At 34.1% G+C, this 8,712-nt stretch overlaps 1 pseudogene; it reads right to left on the bottom strand.

The window, feature by feature from the left end:
- Positions 1-689: 689 nt before the first annotated feature.
- On the bottom strand, positions 690-6,792 carry LOC107849197 (annotated as a pseudogene).
- Between the last annotated feature and the right edge of the window lie 1,920 nt (positions 6,793-8,712).

An 8,712-nucleotide genomic window follows, 5' to 3' on the forward strand; every position in this document is an offset into this window, starting at 1 on the left:
AGTAGAATTATCTTATGAGTCTGTTGCAGGTGCTCAGAGCTTTTGGTTGGATGCTTCCGGCTATTATTATGTCAGCGGTAATTGGAACAGGTACAGATACTATTATCATGGCATTAGTGCTTCCTTTAGCACAGTATGCTCTTTCTTTAGCAATGGATATTATATGGGGATGGTCCGATGAAGTCCCACGATCCAAGTCCAAGAAAAAGAAAAGACCCTGTGCTAGAGCAGTGAGCAACCCTGGAATAAGAATGGGAAAAGGACAAAATACTCGAAATGGCAAGGGAGTTACAGACTATCAGTCCTGGGCTGCCTCAAATTGTGCATCAGATAGAAACAATTCAGGAAGCACTCTGAATTATGGGGGTTGGGATGAGCTAGACAATCATGGGATGGAAGGACAGCACAAAATGCCCCTTAACCAAAGACTGGCTGAACCAAGACAGTGGACTGACGAAAAATTGAGTAAGAGAATCGGAAGGAGAGAAACTCTATTGCTATTGAGACTGCTAATTGCTATTTTCCCGTTCCTTGGATCCTGGACCAAGCTATTGTAAATTTGTAATGAACTTCGGGAGTTGAAGCCTTTCGTACAGCCAAACCTAACCATTTGGCAGCAAACAATCTTTTGTTTGGTCCTTGTTTTTCTCAAAGCTAGACTTGGAACCCAAAACATATAGTTGTGCAGATTAAACATAGTTAAGACGAGCTTGTGTCTCTTCTGCTTGAGCACGCTTCCTAAAATAATGCCAGACAAAAAAGCATCGTGTAGACCTTGAGTAATTTTTTTTCGTTTTGGAAGAGTTTGTCTTTTATCTCTTCTAACACTTGGGAAATGACGTGTATGGAGATATCAATATAGTGTTAAGCAGTATATGAACTGAATTGTTTTTTTTGGATTGAAGTGAAACTGGTGACAAAGAACTTAAATATGATAATTAATCATTGATTTTGTTAGAAATAATGATCTGGTTAGAGATATTTTGAAGAATTTAAACAGATTAAGGAGAGATTTACACTCATAGACATTCCAAAAGAACTCTCATATGGTCATTGTCACATACATTGTCTTGTAAATTGTCATATTTATCTTCAATTTCACCACTTATTGTAGGGTAAATTCTACCGTTACTCCATTAAATGAATATATTTTTCTTTTAATATAATTTTAGCTACTAAGACTACCGTGGCCACTCCAAGATGTCTTTCCAATACATCCTCAAACCTCGTCCCTCTCCACCAATCAAACTCCAAAGTCCGAGGGATCCCTAAAGCCCGAGGCTAAGTTTCCCAAATCGTTAAATCTTTTTCTTCCTCTTTTTCTTTCAAATTCTAGAATCGACTTTCAAACATTCGCAGAATAGACTTTGCCATAAGGGTTCTTCAGGTATGAAATTCAATCATCAAAAGTCATTGTGGTAATTTTAGCTTATTGATGCATTGTGGTAATTTTAGCTCATTACATAATTAGCATATTGATTTGATTTTTGGGGAGGTGATTGTAAGCTGAACTTGGGATATGCTGCTGTTGTACTAACATATTTACCATTGGGGAATTCTATCGAACATGTTGTGGGAAGTTTGTTATTGCAATTATAATTGTGTTTGAGTAGTTGTGGGGGGTTGGTCTTGGAGGGAAAGTCTGTTACTATGGGAGTTGACGTTGGTCGCAACATATTTTGGGAAGGCCAAACGTATAAGGTCAATGGTACAAGAAATTAGTTTCAAGTATTTCAAACTAGTGGTACAATTAGCATTAGAAGATGATGAGGAATTGTGTCGAACAGGTTGTGGGGACTTTGTTATTGTGATTATAATTGTGTTTGAGTAGTTTCGAGGGTTTGATCTTGGACTCTTTTGCCCAAGAGGCAACTTACATCTGTAGGTCTGATCTAGAGAGATGCATTGGTCTGCAGCTAGATCAGGCAATTCTTGAAGATATTCTCATACCTACAAATCCACATGGAAACAATCACAGCCCTCTCTATGACATAGATTCTATCTTGAGGATCTTTTCCTATTTCTTGAAATTGAACACTTTTGCCCAAGAGGCAAAAGTTTATTCTTTAATTTCACTGATTAGATTATTAACATATATGTAACTCTATCCTCATGGGAAAAACTTTGTTTAGAAAATTATTGAAATTGAAAACTTTTGCCTAAGAGGCAATAATTTATTCTTTAATTGCACTGATTAGATTATTAACATATATGCAACTATTGCCTCATGGGCAAGACTTAGATTAGAAAATTGTTGAAATTGAAAACATTTACCCACGAGGCAAAAGTTTGTTCTTTAATTGCACTATTAGATTATTAACATATAAGCAACTCTTGCCTTATGGGCAAGACGTAGCAGAGAAAATTATTAAAATTGAAAACATTTGCCCAAGAGGCAAAAGTTTATTCTTTAATTGCACTGATTAGATTATTAACATATATGCAACTCTTGCCTCATGAGCAAGACTTAATTTAAAAAATTGTTGTAATCAAAAATTTTTGCCCAAGAGGCAACAATTTATTCATTAATTGCACTGATCATATTATTAACATCTATGTAACTCTTGCCTCATGGGCAAGAGTTAGTTTAGAAAATTGTTGAAATTGAAAACTTTTGCCCAAGAGGCAAAAGTTTATTCTTTAGCTGCACTGATTAGATTATTAACATATATGTAACTCTAGCCTCATGGGCAAAACTTAGTTTAGAAAATTATTGAAATTGAAAACTTTTGCCCAAGAGACAACAATTTATTCTTTAATTTCATTGATTAGATTATTAACATATATGCAAATATTGGCTCATGGGCAAGACTTAATTTAGAAAATTTTTGAAATTAAAAATTTTTTATCAAGAGGCAAAAGTTTATTCTTTAATTGCACTGATTAGATTATTAACATATATGCAACTTTTGCCTCATGGGCAAGACTTTAGAAAATTATTGAAATTGAAAACTTTTGCCTAAGAGGCAACAATTTATTATTTAATTGCACTGATTAGATTATTAACATATATGTAACTCTTGCCTCATTAGCAAGACATAGTTTATAAAATTGTTGAAATTGAAAACCTTTTCCCAAGAGGCAAAAGTTTATTTTTTAATTGCATTGATTAGATTATTAACATATATACAACTCTTGCCTCATGGGCAAGACTTAGTTTAGAAAATTATTGTACAAATACTATACTATTTGAATTGAAAACTTTTGCCCAAGAGGCAAAAGTTTATTCTTTAATTGCACTGATTAGATTATTAACATATGTTCAACTCTTGCCTCATGGGCAAGACTTAGTTTAGAAAATTATTGTACTGTGATTATAAACATCAAATACAAACTTTTACTAATATTCTTTTGCTCAACACAGGTTTCAGTATGCATTTTTTGATTATGGCGCTTCAATCATTGAGTTACATATTTAGCCCAAATAATATTGGACGAGCTGAAATAGGGACCTAGTTAATAAATACATCGGTCCAATATGCGAATTTGTTACCTCTCTCTCACTAGTATTATTGACATTGACACTCCTTATTCTCAAGACCAACTGATAAAGTTATTATTTTAGAGGATACATATATATATATATATGTATATATATATATGAAGGCTTTTAAAGTGTGTCCACCAAGCTTCTAGTCACATTAGTTGTTAAGTGTGTTATGTGTCCAAGCTTCTAATCACTTAAGCTTTATACTGTTAAGAAGAAATTTTAACTTTCTAATGTTTGTACTCAAGAAAAAGTATGGAACGCAAGATATTTCACAAAACACCAGCAATGTCAAACAATGTACATGAAAAGAACAAATTTACACATAGTTCTCTCAGTAACAAATGAACTCAAAAACACCCTTTCCCCTTCCCCAGAGCCTGGGGCAACATATGTTGCGCACACATCAACAATATCATTCAACATAACTAATGGAAAAGCATGCCGTTCCCCCTTATGTGTTCTTCTTATCCTAGTCTAACAGAAAATAAATTGGTTCACATCTTGCAGCATTGCCATATTTAGATGTGTTGTACTTTCGGTGCACGCCAGTAAGCTTCCCAACTGCTACCTTCTGATGGAAAAAATCATCAATTTCGAGCATTTCCTATCGTAGAAAACAAGGCACATAATTACACTTTTTTTTCTATTTGATAAATAGATGTACATTTACAAGTATCTTTAAAAACAAAATATACTTACAAAATCTGATTCTTGCCGTAGCTGCTATGCTTCCCGCAGGTTGCGTTCCACTCCCTAGACACACCGAGAGTGCACTGAGCAGTAAAGATAGCTGCAGCAGCAAGCATTGATGGTGGGAATCTAAGCATTTCGTATTCAACCAGACATAGATCGATCAAGAAGAAAGACACAAGCTCCACCTGATTTAAACAATGACAAAAAGTTGTATGAGTAGTGATTTAGATTGTTGTGTTATTCTTTATATGAAAAAGACGTTTAACCGACTTTCTTATCAGATTGAGAGGATTTAAGGAATCTTCGCATAAACACATAAGTTATAGGTACTATCATGTTGAACTGTAAGGTATTAACCATCAACTTCTCCTGTGGATAAAAAAACGATTGAAATCATTTAGCGAGGAAGAACAAAATGGAGATACAAGTCCTGATAATGTAAGATTTTATTCTTTAAACTAACCATTTCAAGCACTTCTTTTCTGGCATAAGCCTTTTCAGAGATCAAAATTAGACCCTCTACTACAGGTACAGAAACCTCTTCATACTTGTAGGCAAGGAGTAAAACTGTTATTCCAATAAGATGAAGTTTTTTTCCTAATCACTGACTAAACTGTCAGGAATCACATGTGATTTGAAGCATATCTCAGTCCAAAATCCTCATGCCACGACAAAGGTCCTCAGTGAATATTTTAAGAATAGTTTCCCCGATGCCAAAGGCCCTTCTACAAGGGTTATGATCAATCAACTCCTTATGGAACTGGGTGTCCTGGTCAGTTATTGAAAGATATATATAGCCATGGGAATTGCCAAGGATTTGGTTAGGGGGATACACGATCATGGGTATGCAGTCCTGGATGTCTACCATTACATGATTGAGTCCATAAATCCCGAAAGTAAGACGGTATTACAAGTTGATGAAAATGGAAGGTTCAAGTACTTTTTTGTATCCAATGGTGCTTGGATTCTAGGTTTTTGACATTTGAGAAAAGACATAGCCTTCAATGGTACCTTCTTGAGGAGCAGGTATAATGGAGTTCTGCTAGCGGCGGTGGCACAAGATGCGGAGAATCATATCTTTCCTGTCACTTTTTGTGTAGTGGACAAGGAATGTGATGCCTCTTATGGATTTTTATTAAACAACTACGAACCTACATTGAAGATACCAAAGAGTTGTGTTTTTCTTTGGATAGGCATCCACGTATTCCAAAGATGGGTTCAATTTTCTTTACTTTAGCTTACTTTGGTTATTGCATCAGGCATCTTGGAGAGAACATTCAGACTAACTATCACAATGAAAGGGTTGTGACCATTTTTTATAGAGTATCTAAAGCATATAGTAGAGAGGAGTTTTTAGACCATTTTAATCAAATAGAGGATATACATCCCAAGGTAGCAGAACATCTCATACGTGTCGATTTTAAGAGATGGATCCGAGCATTCTGCCCGGCAGATTGGTACATTCTTATGAATTTAATGTCTTGTTTGAGTTACAAGTTTAGTATAATGTCGTACTAAGTGATTATTTTGTATAGGTACAATATTATGACATCAAACATAGCTGAATCGGCAATTTCATTATTTGGCGATGAAAGAGAATTTTCCATCAAGGCTTTGTTTGAAATAATAAACAAAAACTATGGCCAATTTTTTAATGAAAGGTATGTGTAGCTCGAGGGCCCAAGAAGAGCCCATTTGTTCTAGAAATCAAAAAAATAATATCAACGAACACCATTTTAGGGATAGGTTATTATCTTATTTAATAACAGATTACAAATTCAGCATCACCGGTCATGGTGATGTTTCCACGGTCGATCTTCAAACAAGACCTTGTACGTGCAAAATTTTTGACTTGGACAAAATATCCTGTCCATATGCTATGGCAGCGCTTCGAGCTCAATATAGTGCAAAATATGGACCTAAAATTTACAAACACTCCTCTCCATATTATTCGGTGGAAAAATATGAAATGCCATATAGTGGGCATATTACTCCGATGCCTCTCGAAGAATCTTAGGTTGTTCCTGCAGAGCTTTTGGGGAGATTAATACCTCCTCCATATATTGACCCAAACACTATCAAACCAGAAAAAAAAGCCATATAACAGGAGGTGTGGAGTCGAAAAATCATTTTCATCAAGAAGAAATAAGTGCTTCGTATGTAAGCGCGCTGTCCACAAAAGAACTACATGCTCGGATCATAATCTACCATGATCGTTGTAATTGTAAAAACTTGTGTTGTTGTTTCTTGTGGACTTTTATATATTTAACTCATTGTTGTGAACGTAATGTTATCATTTATTATATATAAAATATCTTTTTTAATAACTTATGTATCAGTAAAACAAGGCAAAACATGAACTAAATAATACAGCAGACCATAATTATTTTTAATAGATTACCCATCTGTGGAAACACATAGACATTAGCTGGAAGAACCTAACACAGTTCCATTAAACTGGAATGTGTTCCTCCAACAGATGGATAATCTGCTGATTGAAATCCAACCGATCTGTTCCAACAGATAGTTCGTCTGTTGAAAGAACTCAAATGCCAAAATTGCTATTGCTACTGGATTCAAAATTTTCCCTTACCTCCAACAGTCGACATGTTAACATGTTTAGAAGAAGGAATAGACAGAATGAAAATTAAAAAGCCAAAATCTACCAATAATAAATTTTTCATTAAACAAAAAACAAAATACATTAGGTATAGAAAAAGAGGCAAAATATGAACTAAATAATATAGAAAACCATAATTATATTCAATAGATTACTCATCTGTGGCAACAGATAGACATTAGCCGGAAGAACACAACACAGTTCCATAAAACTAGAATATTTTCCTCCAACAGATGGATAATCTGCTGATAGAAACCCAACCAATCTGTTCCAACAAATGGTCCATCTGTTGAAAGAACTCAAATGCCAAAATTGCTATCGCTACTAGATTTAAAATTCCTCCTCACGGCTCCAACAATCGATATGTTAACATGTTTAGAAAAAGGAATAGACAGAATAAAAATTAAATAAGAATTAAAAAGCCAAAGTCAACCAATAATAAATTTTCCATTAAACAAAAAACAAAATATATTAGGTATAGAAAAAGAGGCAAAACATGAACTAAATAATACAGCAGACCATAATTTTTTTCAACAGATTACCCATCTGTGGCAACAGATGGTCATTAGCTGGAAGAACACAACACTGTTCCATAAAATTGGAATATTTTCTTCCAACAGATGGATAATATGATGACAAAAACCAACCGACCTGTTCCAGCAGATGGTCCATCTATTGAAAGAACTCAAATGCCAAAATTGCTATTGCTATTGGTTTCAAAATTGCTCCTTACGACTCCAACAGTCAGTCAACATGTTAACATATTTAGAAGAAGGAATAGATACAATGAAAATTAAATAATAATTAGAAACCCAAAGTCGACCAACAATAAATTCTCTATTAAACAAAAAAAAAACAAAATACATTAGGTATAGATCCGTTATAGAATTTAAAAAAATACATTCTAATTATTATTATTATCAGTAGCAACATTATTATTGTCAGCCGACCAATATTCAACCAACAAAAGCAAGGCCCTCATATGTTTGCGAATCTCCATAATCATCCGAGATCTCAAGGCGGACAACTCCCACCGTAGGTCATGAACCTGCAACTCAAGTTCTTGAACAGTGTCTTGTAGAATTGCAACATCCCAATTTGTATCAACCATATCTAGAACACACATGAATTGACAAAAAAGTAAAGAAAAGAGTTTGAATGTAATACAATGTCTACTACAAACTAGTAGATTTACACAGAAAAAAACTTACCTCAACGAGAAAGAAATATGCTCTTTGAAGAGAAGTGGTTGAAGATGTTATCCGAAAAGATAAAATGCAAGAAATAAATTAAAGTAGAGGGACATATTTATAGAGGATTGAATCTGAATATGTTAGGAAAAAAGGTACGACTGTTCAGGTCCATTGAATTAATTACATTCAAACTATTGCCTTTTTGTTTAATATGTAAAGAAGTGAATTTTTCTTTTACATTCAAACTTCTCACCTTTTCAAAATGGTTTGAGACTTGATAATATCTGTTATTATTAAGCTGTTCAACAGATCGTCCATCCATCACAACAAATTTACCATCTGTTGCAACAGATGGTCTGTAAGTGTAATAGATGGTCTGTCAAAATAGATTTACCATCTGTTGCAATAGATAGTTTGTATGTGAAACAGATGATATATCTGTTGTAATATATATTATTTGTTACGATAGATGGACCATTTGTTGGAAGAGATGTTTTGATTTCTTCTAATAGTTGATTCATCAGTTGCAACAAATGAAGAATACTATTCATCAGCTATTTTGAACATGTTAGATAAAAACTCATGACTCTTCACCTTTTTTTTAATAGTCATCACATGCGTGCAGATGAATAAACACTGTCTAGTCCATCACAATAGATTTACCATCTGTTGAAACATAGGGATTATCTACTACGACAGATGGACCATCTATTGGA

The sequence above is a fragment of the Capsicum annuum genome, chromosome 12 (genome assembly GCF_002878395.1).
Source record: "Capsicum annuum cultivar UCD-10X-F1 chromosome 12, UCD10Xv1.1, whole genome shotgun sequence".
NCBI classification, from domain to species: Eukaryota; Viridiplantae; Streptophyta; class Magnoliopsida; order Solanales; family Solanaceae; genus Capsicum; species Capsicum annuum.